This window comes from Canis lupus, chromosome 4 (genome assembly GCF_011100685.1).
Source record: "Canis lupus familiaris isolate Mischka breed German Shepherd chromosome 4, alternate assembly UU_Cfam_GSD_1.0, whole genome shotgun sequence".
NCBI lineage: Eukaryota > Metazoa > Chordata > Mammalia > Carnivora > Canidae > Canis > Canis lupus.
This window is the reverse complement of record NC_049225.1, coordinates 15,583,936-15,598,526: the sequence shown is the minus strand read 5'-3', so window position 1 is coordinate 15,598,526 and position 14,591 is coordinate 15,583,936.

Sequence of the window (14,591 nt, the reverse complement as noted above, 5' to 3'; positions counted from 1 at the left end):
TGGCTCAAGAGGAGGCCCTGGTTTATGAGCGAACACTAATAATAACAATAAAATAATGACAATAATGTTCTGCTGTTGTCTTCGGAGCTATGGAGCTATGTGGTATGCCGTCTGAGGGCAGACCCCCAAATCTATGAGTGTGACTGACAAAGGATAGGCTTCTTATGGCTTGTATTTAACGTGGTCAATAAATCTTCCAGTCCCATGGTAGTGTCATAGAATTGCTAATAGTTAATAACAATTGCTAATAACACACTGAATGGCAAAATTGGAATCCTGGGTGTAGGTTTCTAGATCGTCCGCAAACACTGAATGTCTTTGAGCCTCCGTTCCGTCAGATGTAAAAATGAATGGATTAAAGTGAGCTTATGTCTAAGGCATGTTGACGTCTAACATTGAATGATTCTCTGATTTTAACAGTTTCAGTATTACTGCTATGAAATATTCTTTACTTGCACTTGAAAATTTTTTTTTAAAGATTTTATTTATTCATGAGAGACACACAAACACAGAGAGGCAAAGACATAGGCAGAGGGAGAAGCAGGGTCCTTGCAGGGAGCCCCATGTGGGACTCAATCCTGAACCCCGGGATCACGACTTGAGCCGAAGGCAGACATTCAACCGCTGAGCTATGCAGGTGTCCCTCTTTGCTCTCATTTTTTAGTTGATTTGTTCAACTGGGGTTCAACTTACTGCAGGCTAACTGGTGCTACTTCATCTGGTGTCCATAGAGGTGACTCCTCAAAAAAACAGAGAATTTTTTTTTTAATAGAAAAGTGTATTCGTGGCAGGAGATCATACATAGATAAGAGCTTGTCAGTTTTCATAACTGAGAAAAAGATGTCTGAAAATATATATTAGGCATTAACTTCATAGAGGAAGCAGAGAAGCAAACAAACTCTATCTTTTCTTATCCTAAAGTTTTGTGCTGAATTTAGATTTGCCAGAAGCGAGGACTGGGAGTGGAGGACTGGACCTGAAGGCTGAAGGCTGAGTGGGTGAGATGGGGAGGTGTGGAAAAGAAAATCTAAGGGGCTAACCTAGCTGATCTTGACACCTGAAGGCAGAGCTTGTGCACAAGTTTTTTGTTTTATTTTCTTTGTTTCTTTTCTTTTCAGCCCACACAGTGTTACTTGGATCAGTGCTTCTAAAACAAACAAATAAACAAACAAACAAAAACAACAACCAAAACCAACCAAACAACAACAGCAACAGAACTAGACTGAGTTGCCAACATGGGAGAAGTTCAGATTTCTGGCTTTTCTCGAAACATCAGACAGTTTGGTAGCCTTGGGTCCTAATCCCCAACATGTCAGCAAGTGGCTGGAGGTGCATGGTGCTTAGATGGGCTTGTTGCGCTCCCATTTTCCTCAGTCCCCACCACTCCCTCCTACCATCATCGAGGCCTAGCGTCAGTTGCCATTTAGTAGCACCCTTGGAATGTTATTCTCATGTAGCAGAGTGCAGTTAAAATCTATTTCTTCTATCCATGTCTCCATTAAAACTGGGAAAATAAAACCAGACTGAGCGGGTTGTGTGCTTCTTATACCCAGTCTACTTTATGCATTAATGTTATATGTCTTTCTCTTGCAAATAACTGAGTTTTCAAGCCCTGTCCTAATGCCAGCTCTGTTCTTGACCTCAACAGCCAAGAAAAATAATCTAGCTAAACTAGAGAAGCACAACGTGTAAAATATTAGCCCAAATCCTCTCCCTACCTCATTATATGTTCCTTTTGATTGTTATTCTTTAACCAGTTTGAAACAATCAGGGCTCGAATTTTGAGGGTCTTCCCTATTTTGTAGCTGGGGCTAAGGGAGAAAGTACAGGGATGGCACAGGTAAGACACAGAGGTGGGAGTGGAGCTTATTCCTCTGGCCTCTCTTGCCTACAAGCCAACTCACCAAGGATGCCAAGGAATGCCCTTGTGGTGAATTTACCAGAACAGCTCCTGTCTACAAGTCAGCTAGCTCTAATTATTTGTGGTTCCCTGTTTAACCTGCATATCTCCCCATAGAAATAGTTGGGGTTTGAGGTTTGCCGTCTCAAATTCTGAAGGCATTGGGAAAACCTGAAAAAAATGTTGCAATAATCTTTATGAGTTACTTTTTAGGTTAGATTAATAATAGCTGGTCTGGAGTGATTTTTTCATTCCAGAAGGAACACTTGAATGGTAAGTCTAATTAAATATTCAAGTCTTGAGCTACGCTTTTGTTCTTGCATGACCTTTTTAGTCTCACCTTTTATGTTCCTTAATTCTTTAATTAATGAGATTATGAAAATTTCAAAGGAACTACACAAATGTGGCACCATCAAAATGCTAGTGTAGACATGAAATTGGATTATGAAATTGGGAATAAAGACAAGTCATAGCACTTAAATTTGAAGTGCAGTTTTTATCTCTTTTATTTTCAGCTTCTCATTTATTTCCTCAAGAGAAAACAAAATCTGGAGCTATCAAGGGTGAAATTGGTAAATGACTGTAAAAATTGGCTTGTTTTGGGGGACTCTTGTACAGACAGGTAAACAGTGTGTATGTGGGGGATGTGTGTGTGCTGGTGGGAATTTAATGGAGTGTTAGGTAGGAAAGTATCAAGCTCAAGACTCAGATAAACATGCCGACATTTCAGTGCTCACCCAGCGCTTAGCCCTCTTGGGTTGGGAAACAACATGAGAACAGCCTTTGTTTTTATATTCCAGTTCATTACTGGTGGGACCTTAGCCAACAAGAAAACGCTGTCGGAACAGCTTCAGAATTCAGACAAAGAATCACGTCAGTTCTTATTTTAGACGAACTGGTTCGGCCATTCCTCCTTCAGAGAAGTAGGGTGGGTTTCCCCTGGTGAGCCTAATTGAAAGGGCTTGCTTCCACTTGAAAGATGTGGTAAACATCTGGCAAAGTAAGGGGAGTTTGGAACTATGTAGAAATCTTGGAAGAGACCAGGAGCCGGAGGCATAACTAACTAGATTCAGGGCCAGGGTCACTGGTTTCATGCCTGACTTCTCCATTCATTTGACTTTGACCTTGGATGTGACTTGGTTATGTGTTTCCCCTCTGTTGAATGGGGATGATGAGATGATGAGTCACATTTACCACTGGGACAATTAATTGTGAACAACTAAAAAGCACTTTACAAGCAAGGGCTTCCACAGGAGCCCAATTATGCTCAAATAGCTGGAAACATTTTGGTAGTGTACAAATTTGAAGGCAGTAACCATAAACCATAGATTTTGCTGCATAAGAAAACACACTTTTCCTTAATTTCAGGACAGTTGCAAGCTTTTATTATCAAAGGATATTCCATGGTAGAATAAGGAGTGCAGAAGAATAGGTTAAGACCAAAAATACTGAGAGGGATTTTATTCATTAGTGAACTCAACATGTATTGATTGAGCTTTTTCTATGAACTATGAGCTGGGTTGGAAATAGGAATTAAATACAGGCTGTCCTTGCCCTTATAAAGCTCACTGCTTAGTAGAGATGCAAAAAAGAAAATACTAACTGTAAATTTGAGTCCTAGAGGTATGGGCAAGCATCCTCTGGTGTCTCATTTTTACATCTGAAAATTAGAGATCACACCCCTCACTAGCATTCATTCTAAGATTAAATGAGTATTTCATGTAAAGTACTTAGCACAGTATTTATGGTAGTAGAGAATGTTTATTGGAAATGTATTTTTAAAAAATTGAGATTTTTTTGTATAATTAATCAAACTGCAGGAATTATTACTAACTGTTGGAAGACTTCCATAGATAGAGGTGGGTTTGAAAACAGTGAAGAAATTAGACGTTTCAACAGCCTCACATGCAATGATAGCCTCATACACAATGCTGGAGAGGTGTCATGGTAGGTCTTACACAAACAAACATGAAATAGAAGAAAGAAGAGTAGGATTCTAGTGTTGGCTGTGTTGCAACTGAACTGTGAAATCGTGGAAAACTCAACTTTATGGACTTCAGTTTCTTCATCTATAAACTGGATTGGTAGTTGTATTTCTGGCTTACTCCAATTCTAAATTTGATGACTCTCTACAATAAATCTTATTGAATAGTAGTAGTCAAAAAATGCAATGCTGGTGCTAATTTCTTTTAGATGAGGACTAAGACATGAGCCTATGCTAATAAGTGTCACTTTTAAGTATAGCAGAATAACAGTATAAATGAAGAAAAGTGTTCTAGACTTATTCATAGAAGGATTAAAGACATATATCTATATTATATATATTAAATATATATATAGTGTGTATATATATCTATATCTCACCATTTCAGATAACCATAGACAATGCTACTTAAATTGGTAAGCAAATCAGACTACTGCTTAAGAAAATGCCTGAGCAAAGTGGTAAGTAGGCATAGAAATCTTAAGGAGCTAAAAACTAACTAAAAAAAAGAGAAGGCCCTATGCAGTCCTTAGGTAAGATAACCTAGGGGTTCTAAAAGTGCTGTTTCTGAACCATGAACATTAGCATCACCTGGGAACTTGTTAGAAATGCAAATTATCAGGCCACACCTCAGACATATTAAATAAGAACCTCTGAGTGTGGAGCCTAGCCATCTGTTTAACAAACCCTCCAATGATTCTGATGAATGTTCAGGTTGAGACTCATTGAATAGACTCTTGTCCAGATAAGTGCTAAAAACTGAGTAAGGAGCAGCAAAGAGAAAATTAAGTTTGTGATTAATTAATTAATTAATCTGCTAGGTGTAAAGCACTCTGATTCTGTAAAGAGATACAAGGATTTACTCTGAAATAAAATGAAACAATGTTGTGAATGACAACATGGGAACCTAGTGAAAAAAAGATGACCAAAAGTTAAAATCTCAAAGAGATTGCCTCTCCTCTTCCTCTAGCTAGTGATGGAACCATGGACACATCATCTCCAGTCTCTGGATTATAGTTTCTTCTGCTGAACCAGAAATCAGGGATTCTCATCTAGGAATGAGAAGATGGTGGGCATATCAGAATCAGCCTGAAGATTTCACTCAAAGCAAGAAAACTTACCCCCCAACCTTGTCTTTGAGAAAGTACTGTATTCTTCCCACAGGCTGGGGTAGGGAAAAGAATGAAAAAGAAAACGAGAGACAACTAGATTAGATGCCCTTGAAGTGACACTGACCAGGATCCGGTATGATCTCAGAAAAGCAAAACTGGGTGGAGACTTGTGGGTGAAGAGTTTTAAAGGTTAGGTAGAGTAATCTGGGGATTTATAGATTGAGAATAAGCCCCACAGTTCTCAGGAACCGAGAGGCAGCCTCTCAGGGCCCAGGTGCTTTGGCTTGGTGGTAACATGAATGAGAGCTGAGTACACAGAGTACTTTTCTTCCAAGGATTTGATCTTTATTGTTTCTTTCATTCTCTTGGCCTCTCCGTGAGATAGGCGTGGGTGGGTGCTATTTCCCCATCTCCTCGTAAACAGGAACACCAGGAAAACCTGTGCCTTTGATTGGAGCAAGCTCCATCAGTCAACAAATTTTTATTAAGAATCTGACATTATTTCTTGGAATCCCCTCCCTCCTCCTTTTTAAAGGAATGTGTAGTAGGGATGTCCCTTCATTTGGGGAATATGGAAAGGTAACTCAATGAATTAAGGGAAAATTAAGGTTCTATTGTTTATCTAAAATCACTATGAGGAATAATAGGGACATGGACTTTTTCTGCTAAGCACACTTGATCACCATGACTCATTCCTGCCCTTCATAGGAGCTCTTCTGCTGCTTGCTAATGACCCAACATGAGGTTGGAGTGTAGTGAGATCTCCATTAACCAGGAAAGGTGGTTAAATAAAGTTTTCTTATTAATCAAAGTCCAAATTAAAAACAATTTCCAGGACTAACATAATAGTGCAAATAGTTATAGAACAGGTGGTAGGAGACCTTCATTTAAGCCTTGTCTCTGGCATCCGTTGGTGCCACGATGGGTGACATATCACTTAGACCCCTTTGGCTTCAACTTTTCTCATCTGTAAAATGAGAAGGTAGTTCCAGATGATCTTTAATGGCTCCTTTGAGCACTCTTTTGAGGTTTTATGCTTTCTTTCTGACGGGCAGGAGCATCATTGTCCCAACATTAATTTGTATCCAGGTCTGCAACAATAAACTGAGAAAGTGAGAGAAAATGGGCCTGGTATGCTCTGGATATAAGCAAAAACACTTAGTGTTACTTTTTGAAGAAAAAAAAATGGTATCAGCTTGTTTTTAAATGTTTTCAATGTTTAATATGCTTCAGTATATTTGGTGTAGGTTTGTTCTGACTTATAAACGAATGTGTATTTCATATATTTGCCAATCTAGTTATCACTAAGTGGTAAGACAGCAGGTGATTTTAATTTTGCTCTTCACTGTTCGTTACAACTATGTAATAAACATATATTACTTATGTAATAAGAAAAATAGCTAATAAAAAATGAACATTGTGGAAGTAGAACCAAAGAGGTTAAAAGCTGAAAAAGTTCACAGGACTGGTCAAAGTCATCTATTTTCAGATTGGCAAACTAAGGACCAGAATGATATGTGACTGCTCAAACTCTGAACCTGTTAGAAGCAGTCTTGGGACAACGGATCAAGATTCTAGTTCTGATGGTGTACTACATCCATGTTTTTCCATTTGTTCCTTTAAAAAAAAAGGAGACCAAGAAGAATATTTGGACATTCTTGTTATTCAGATTCTGCTTAATCAAGATTTGGTAAGCCCTGTGGAGGTGGTCTGTTGGAATCCAGGTTTTGCCAGTAGACTGTGGTCAAAATTCATGTATAGTGCAGTTATGTCCAGAGTGACCTTTATTTTGGTGTTGTGTGACTCTGCTCCGCTGTGCACATTGTAGGAGTGTTTCACATGAAATGCCCTCATGATCATCACAGAGATCATTAAGAACATATTTGGGAGACTAAGGAGGGCAGAGGAACAAAACAGAAATGAGCAATGGGGGACAAAAGCCAAGGAGGAGAAGATAGCTACTCCCTGGGCTTGCTACTCCAGTGATGTAAGCACACAGGATGTTGATGCTCCTTCCCAGTTAGCAGAGCCTGTGTGCAAAGACTCAACACTTTTTACATGGGCCTCATTAATCGTCCCCCCCTTCATTCTGATGGTTTCACACAAAAAAAAAAGGGACTTACTTTTGTCCGTTTGAAGTTGACTTATTTGTAGAAATGACCTAACTGCATTATTACCCCAAATGAGAGGTTCTTCTGGGTAATGCCAGAATGACAAGAAATGATCTACAGAATGAAGAATATTTGCAAATGGGTATGAAGGGGATTATCTTTATATGGAAACCAAGTTGGGTGAATACTTTTGGCTTAAACTGTGAACAAGGTTCCTCAAAAACAAGCTTATTTTTTTCCTAATCTTCATATGTAATTTCTACTAATAAATATTTCTTATGCTTTACATCTGGGTGGAAAAATTGCCTCCTACACAAGCCCCACCTTCCAGCCACATCCAAACCTCTCACCACCAATGTTATCATTATACTCAGGATTCCAGCTGCCTTTGGTTATGAGGATTTCATGCAAATCTGAACCAAAGAGAGCAAAACATAAAAAGCTGCCATTTTTTCCTTCCCATTTCCCCAAGTTAAATAACAGTTTATTCTGCAAGCTTTCAAATCACTCCCACAAAATTGGCAATCCAATACAATTGACACATTCATGCTAATCCACCCAGAAGTAAATACACTGTGGTAAAATTGTGACATTTGCAAGGACCAGGGCTCCCCAGTTACTGAAGAATTAACTAGGGATATAATGAGGGAGGGCCGAGTGTGATTCAGCCTGGAGAGAAGCAGCCTTGCCATTCTATGTCTAATCCTCAACCAGAAACTTTTCTATACATTCGAGAACTTAAAAGAGAAGCGTGTGTAGCTTCAACATTTGATTTAAATATAATGTTGCACCACATTTTCTTGGTTTCAACCTAAGGACTGCCACAGTGCCCCTAAGAGATACTGGCTTTGGATTTCTTTTCTTTTCTTTTCTTTTTTCTTTTCTTTTCTTTTCTTTTTTCTGTCTTTCTTTTAGGTGCGTGTTATGTGAGGGTCTGGAGGTGGAGGTGTTGTGTGGGGGGGTGGCGGGAGGTGCGTGGAGGGGATTTAGGGTCTTCTGTCTTTTTTTGCTTTTATTTTGTTATTCTCTTCCTTCCTTCCTTCCTTCTTCCTTCCTTTCACTTTCTTTATTCTTTCTTTCTTTCTTTCTTTCTTTCTTTCTTTCTTTCTTTCTTTCTTTTCTTCCTTTCGATGTAGCCACTACTAGAATACACTAAACTCTTGCAGGAATGTTTGTCAGGAAAGCACAGTCCAATGCTTGTTGGATGTCTGTAGAAAGAAAGGGAATTAGTTGGCTTTGCTTTTCTTGGGTCTTGGGATGGGAGAAGGCAAGCTGGGATTTGGGCTCCAGATTTACCCTGTTACTAACAAGGGCCCTGGGATAAGCCATTTGTTCAGCACTCTACAAATTACTGGAGTTTTTATATGCATTTTTGCCTTACATTGACCTTGTGAGGCAACAGAGGCAGTGTTTAGTCATTCCTGTTTTATAGGTGAGGAAGCTGAGGATCAGAAAGGTGGTTAGTTAACGTGTTATCTCACAGCACCTCCTTCCTTCATGTAGCAGACGAGTCCAGGCAGAAAGAAGTCCAGAAAAGGTAGCTCCCTCACCTGGCATCACACAGCAAGTCTGATGCTGGACCAGGCATAATTTGTCTGGAATTTCCAGCCCATTGCTTAGGTCACTGGACCATGTCGTCTACCTGCGTCCAGCCTGGCCTGGGAGGTGAGCCACCTCACATTTTATCCCCTAGGCCAGGAAACTCTTCCTGGGCTCTGACTGGCTCCAAGTGAGCACAACAGTCATAGACAAGTAGTTGGGAGAGGAAATAAAACGCTAATGATGTTCTTTGCATTTACAAGAGCATCTTCCGTCCCTATAAATGGACAGCTTGGATAGACAACTCTGTAGTCATAATAAATAAAGACTTGCCACCACTTTAATCTCTGATCCCAGGCCACCCACAGCTTTCAGGAAAATGCCTGACTGAGCAGACAGCTTCACAGACTTTAGCCGGTGTCCGATCAGGAGGGGAAGAACTTTCCGGAGGCGTAGGCCCTCCAGGAGAAGGCTGGTCTGCTCCTAGACAGCTCCTAGACTGCATGGCAGGCAGCTTTGCCTAGACAGCATCAGACAGCCCAACACCAGTGTGGGGAGTCAAGAAAAACATTTTTCTCCTACTGGACACTTGAGTATAATGAAGTACATTTTATTCAGCACGTATTAGATGCAGGACTAAATTCAAATATCTAACAAATGCTAATAAGCAATGATATAAAACTTTACATGCTGAACCTTCTGCTTCTCCCAAGATTTGAGTTTCATCAAAAAAATTAAATCGTAGTGGGAAAAGAAATCTAGTTTTTGAATATAGGGAGAGAAGAGAATAAAAGAGTTGTAGTAAATAGTTACTGTTATCTTTCTTAAAAGCTCCATTTATAAATTTGAACTCACTTGGTTTAGGAACAAAAGGTGCATTTGGTGCAATTTGTTTAGAAAACGACGATTCTTTGTGTGCTCTGGGATATGAAATCTGAAAGTGAAAATTTCAGAAAAAGATTGGACAAAGGAGCCTCTGCCAGAACAGTCTTCAGAATTAGGTATCATTTTTGGATTTTCTTTTTTTTCTCTTTTACTCTAAGAACTTAAATTATAAATAACTATAACAAAGATTATTGTGAGTCAGAAATATGGTTCTTAGCAAAAAACAGACAAAAAACTCCAACAAAACTACACACACACACACACACACAAAACAAACAAACAAACAAAAAAACAAAGAAATTGAGAATCCCGTTCATCCATCAAATTAAAGCTAACTGGTGTTATTTTTTTTATTTTCCTGCATTTCATATTGAGTTTTCCTCTGCGTAAGTGTTGATTATCTAATGACTTAGTAATTTTTATGGTGTTTCCCCCCAGTAAATTTGTTTTCTATTTGACCTTAAGTACCTATTGCCTTTAGTTACCTTCAGGGGGACCTCTATGTCCTTGGTTGACTTTAAGCCTTCCATCTCCCCAGCAGAGAGGAGCTCAGCAGGGGGAGCTTATGCCTCTCCAATTTCTACCTGTCAGACATAGGCCTGCAGATTCCCTCAGGTTCCCCTCTGTGGCTGTGGGAGGGTGCGGGAGGAGGAGACAAGAGAGATTGGAACTCCACACTAGGATCAGAGTTTAAACGTTTGATTTCTGCTGCTCATTAATGAATGATATCTGATATTTGGTAGACATGGAAAATAGGGGATTAAAAAAATATGAAAGATAAAATAATTTCAATATTAAAGATAAAGAGAACCATAGCTATTATATTTTACTGAATTAAAGACTTTGGATCATGTGTGTATGTATTTTACTCCTCTCTGTGTCTGCTCCTTTTTCAATAAATATTGAGTAAACATTTACTAGTATGCGCCAGGCCCAAGGCTTTATACTGGGGATTTGGAAATGAGTGACACAATCTTTGCAGTATCTGGGGCAGCTGTTTCTCACACATTGTTTCATCTTGTTTTTTTTCAGCCATGCTCTAAGGTACATATCTTTACTCCCGTTTCACAGATGAAAAAACAGTTTTGGAAAGTGTAAGCATCTTGCTCAAGGTCATGAAGTAAGTGAATGGATAACTTGGAACAGCCTGATAATGCCAAAGCCTCTGCTCTGGCACCTTGGCCATGGCTGGTAGAGCCTCCCAAGAATCTGATGCAAGACTGGAGGATTTCAGAAGAGCTTCAGAGAAGGACGGTGGAGTGCATGAAGGAAGAGAACATCTGACTAGGAGTAGAAAGGGAGAATGAGGCCTCCCTAGATGCTGAAGAGTAGAGTAGGCAAAGGCTGAAGTAAGCATGGTGAGCAGTGTGTGTGGGTATGTGTGTGTGTGCACGTGCACATGCATGTGTGTGCAGCAGGGGGGATGGGGAGAGTGGTGATGGGAGATGGAGCTGAGGGAGGTAGGGGTGATGGGGGAGGCTGGCTAAGTAGGCAGTACAGTTCAGCTTGAAAACCAGACCAAAGAGTTTGAATCTGAAGCTAAGTTTTGAATCTTAGAATAAACTCTAGCTATTGGAGGATGGCAGAGATTGAATTTTGGTGGGAAAAATTAGTTCCCAATGCAGCCATACCATAAGTGGAGAGAAATGAGATTGTTTCCTATATCAAGGTCTGTCTATAATAACTCATTCTTAGATTCTTCTATGGTTTCAAGGTGATTGTTCTACTCAGGTCTTAGTGTGACTTACACATGCCTAAGAAATCCCCTCGGGAAGGATTTCAAAAGTCTCACATATAGACTCCTGTTGGTTGAGTCTCAAAAAAGGAACCAGAAAATAAAGTCACTTATTTGCTGAGGACATAGAGTGTGTGAAACATTGTTCTAGGCACGGTTGGGAACAAGACATAATGCAGGAAAAATGTACCTAGCAATACAAGGAAATCTTGAGACATGATGTCATAGTTATGCTGTGAAATACATTCTGTTGTTATGAATTAGTGTGGACAGTGGTCCCATGAGACAAGAAAGAATTGCTAAGTATCAGAGGGTCATATAGGTGGAAGGGGCCCCAGAGTGGGCATACCTGTGTAAGTTGGGTCCAATTGGAAAGATATGCATGAAACTTTTTGTTGAATTTGAAGTCGTGTTTTACAGAAAAAAAGTGGGGGAAGTGAAGACGATCATGAGGAAGGCCATGGGATTGATGATGCCTGGGCGACAGGAGGTCGGACCACTTACTGCTTTTTTCATCTGAACATGAAAGGCCTGAAACTTGATGGTACCCGAAAGACATTAAGCCAGTTGCAAACCAATATCTCATTTACCACAAATCTTTTCTTCATGTTAATAAACTTTGGCTAGTAGGATTCCTTGGGGCAGGGAGTATATATCCCGAAAAGAAATATTGAAAAATTACAGAAACATTCTTATTGCTAATGACTTGGTCAACTGAGAGTGCGTAATAGGCCTCATTTCTGATTGTTATTAGGCATAACGTTTTATTCCTTGGTGTAGAAAATATGAGCTTTTGATATCACTGCTTTAGTATAATTGACTCTCTGAGCCCTGTCTGAACTTAGTGATTCATCATTTTTCAAATTAGTAGGGACACGGGTAGGGTAATCTGAGGCTATAATCAGTAAAACCTTCTGAATACCTTCCACAATAATGGATTAGGCTGTCATTTGTTGTATCTCTTATTTGTGTTATTGTGTGAGCCTAGGATGTCAATTTAAGCTCATTAGTTTAATTTTTAAGATGTTTCTCCTTGCTTCTGACAGCAATAGGAAGCATGTCCACTGGGTGTGTACTGCCTTAATTTGTTGAATTTGGCAGCAGTGACCCCCCCCTCCCCCCGCCTTGTAAGAGACAAGATACTCAAGTGTCAAGCGCTTACAGGGTCATCCATCTTCCTCGGCCTTCCACCCACTGGGCTGGACCACATGCACCCACTGTTCGGGCCCCTTCTCTGCTCTCTTTTTGTCATTATGCTGTTGTCAATTCCACCGTTTATTCAGTGATTAATCATCATTTGGAAGGTTCTGCTGGGAGGCAACAGAAAGGGGAGTATTCCTGCAGGTGGTTTCTCTCTGATTAGTCAAAAGTGATAATGACTTGCTGCTGGGGCTTTGTCATGAGAAGGGAAGAGGGTGCCTCCTTTTTCTTTTGCAGAAATGCATTGGAATTTTATAAACCTGAGAAATAAACTTAATTGTACAAACATTAGTATAGGTCTTTAAAAGTGTTCCCTGGAGATCCTATTTTCAGTTAAATCACATTTAGAATCACAACTCACTTAAACTCTTACTCTGATTTTCTTTTCTTTTTAACCTGAGGGCATCAAGGTGCACATATATCAACTTAGGTGCGTAAAAACAACTCCGAGGGAGATGAGATATCTGGTGGCTTACCAGCAATCACTTCTCACTGAAGTAATGTATTTAATATTTTTACCTTTGCAGCCACAAAGATGGATAATGTTGGTATTTAACTTGGTGCAGTATGACTCATATATTACTTATTTAGGAAAAGAGTTTCCAATGAGGAAGGTATTGGTTATATGGTTTAATGATGACTACTTCCGTTAAAAAATAAAAAGCACTTAGAGGGATGGACATGCTGGAAGACTTTCCAAAGAGGCTCAGGCCCTGTCAAAGTGGGGGTGCCTAGTTTGTGGTGGAGGCGCAGCCAGGGCAGGAAATAAGCATGCCTCTGGGTGGTGAAGGGAAGTAGAACAGGGAGGGTGGGAAGGAGCCAGGGAATGCGGTTCAGCCCACTTCCAGCCCGACCAGTCTCTACCAATTCTTACACATGTGATGTCTAGGTGAGTAGGTAGGGTTTCCAGGACGAGTAAAGTAAGACCTTCTGTGGACGGTGAGAAAGACTATCAGTGTACCTGAACTTTTTTTTCACTTCTCATGAATGTGAGAAGAAGGATGAGTGGGCTCAAAGAGATTTACTTATTTCAGCCTTATTCCGTGGGCAAATTCAGAGATTCTCGGATGCTGCTCTGTGGGTTTTTTCATTATTTTCATCTGCTCCTAATGTGGAGTTTCTCTCAATTGACATGTGTGGATAAAAGAGACTAAACATGTCAAGATTCCAGAACCAAATATTCATGTCTGGTATTTACTTTGACTAGCAAATTATCTCCTCCTCCTCAGGCTCCCTCCTTTTTGCTGGTGATTCAGGTTTTTCCTTGGATCCTTGTTCTCTTTGGTCTGAGGCTAAGCATGGTATTTGGAGTCCAGGAGTGATCCCTGCAGGATCGCTATGTGGGTGTAGGAAACAGTGGTCACTTGAAGTGTGCTGCTGGTGGGCATGGCTGGCACGTGTGTGAAGGGTGGCCAAGGGATCCCTCCCCAAAGACAGCTGCCTCTTGGGCAGGGAGCTTGGACCAGTACTGGGGTGATTTGCAATTCACCAGTTACTCTTTAACAGGCCATTTCCCCAGGGGACTGGGAGCAGCTGTTGCCTGACAGGGAGACAGGTTAGAGTGACATCTGAGCTGCCAGCCTGGGAGGTGGCTGGGGGTTCTGTGGTGGAGGAAGGGCTCTTGCAGAAGATGACTCCAGAGTAAGGGATCCATATGGATGTATGAGGGGCAGGGGTGGATGTAGGGAGTCGTCCAAAGTCCTCTCCTGGGGGGAATCAGCAAAGCACTGAACACAAGCCTCAGTGTCCCCTCCTGCCCTTCCAGCTGCCAGCCTGCCACCCTAAAATCTAAGCCTGCTCTTAGAGACTTTTTCCACCTTCAGGTGTAAGAGACTGATGACAGCTGGAGTGTAATCTCTTCTAGGTGGAGACTGCTTTTGAATGGATATCATGACGTCTAGCAGTGGCTCCCAAAGTGTGGTCCCTGGGCCAGCACAGTTAGCATTATTTGGAAACTTGTTAGAAAGGCTAATTTCTAAAAGAAAAGAAAAGAAAGGAAAGAAAGAAAAAGAAAAAAAAAAAGAGGCAAATTCCTGGTCCTTACGTACTGAGGCAGAAACTCTGGGAGCTGGGGCCCAGCATTTCAGTTTAACGAGCCCTCCAGGTGATTCTGATGTACGCTAAA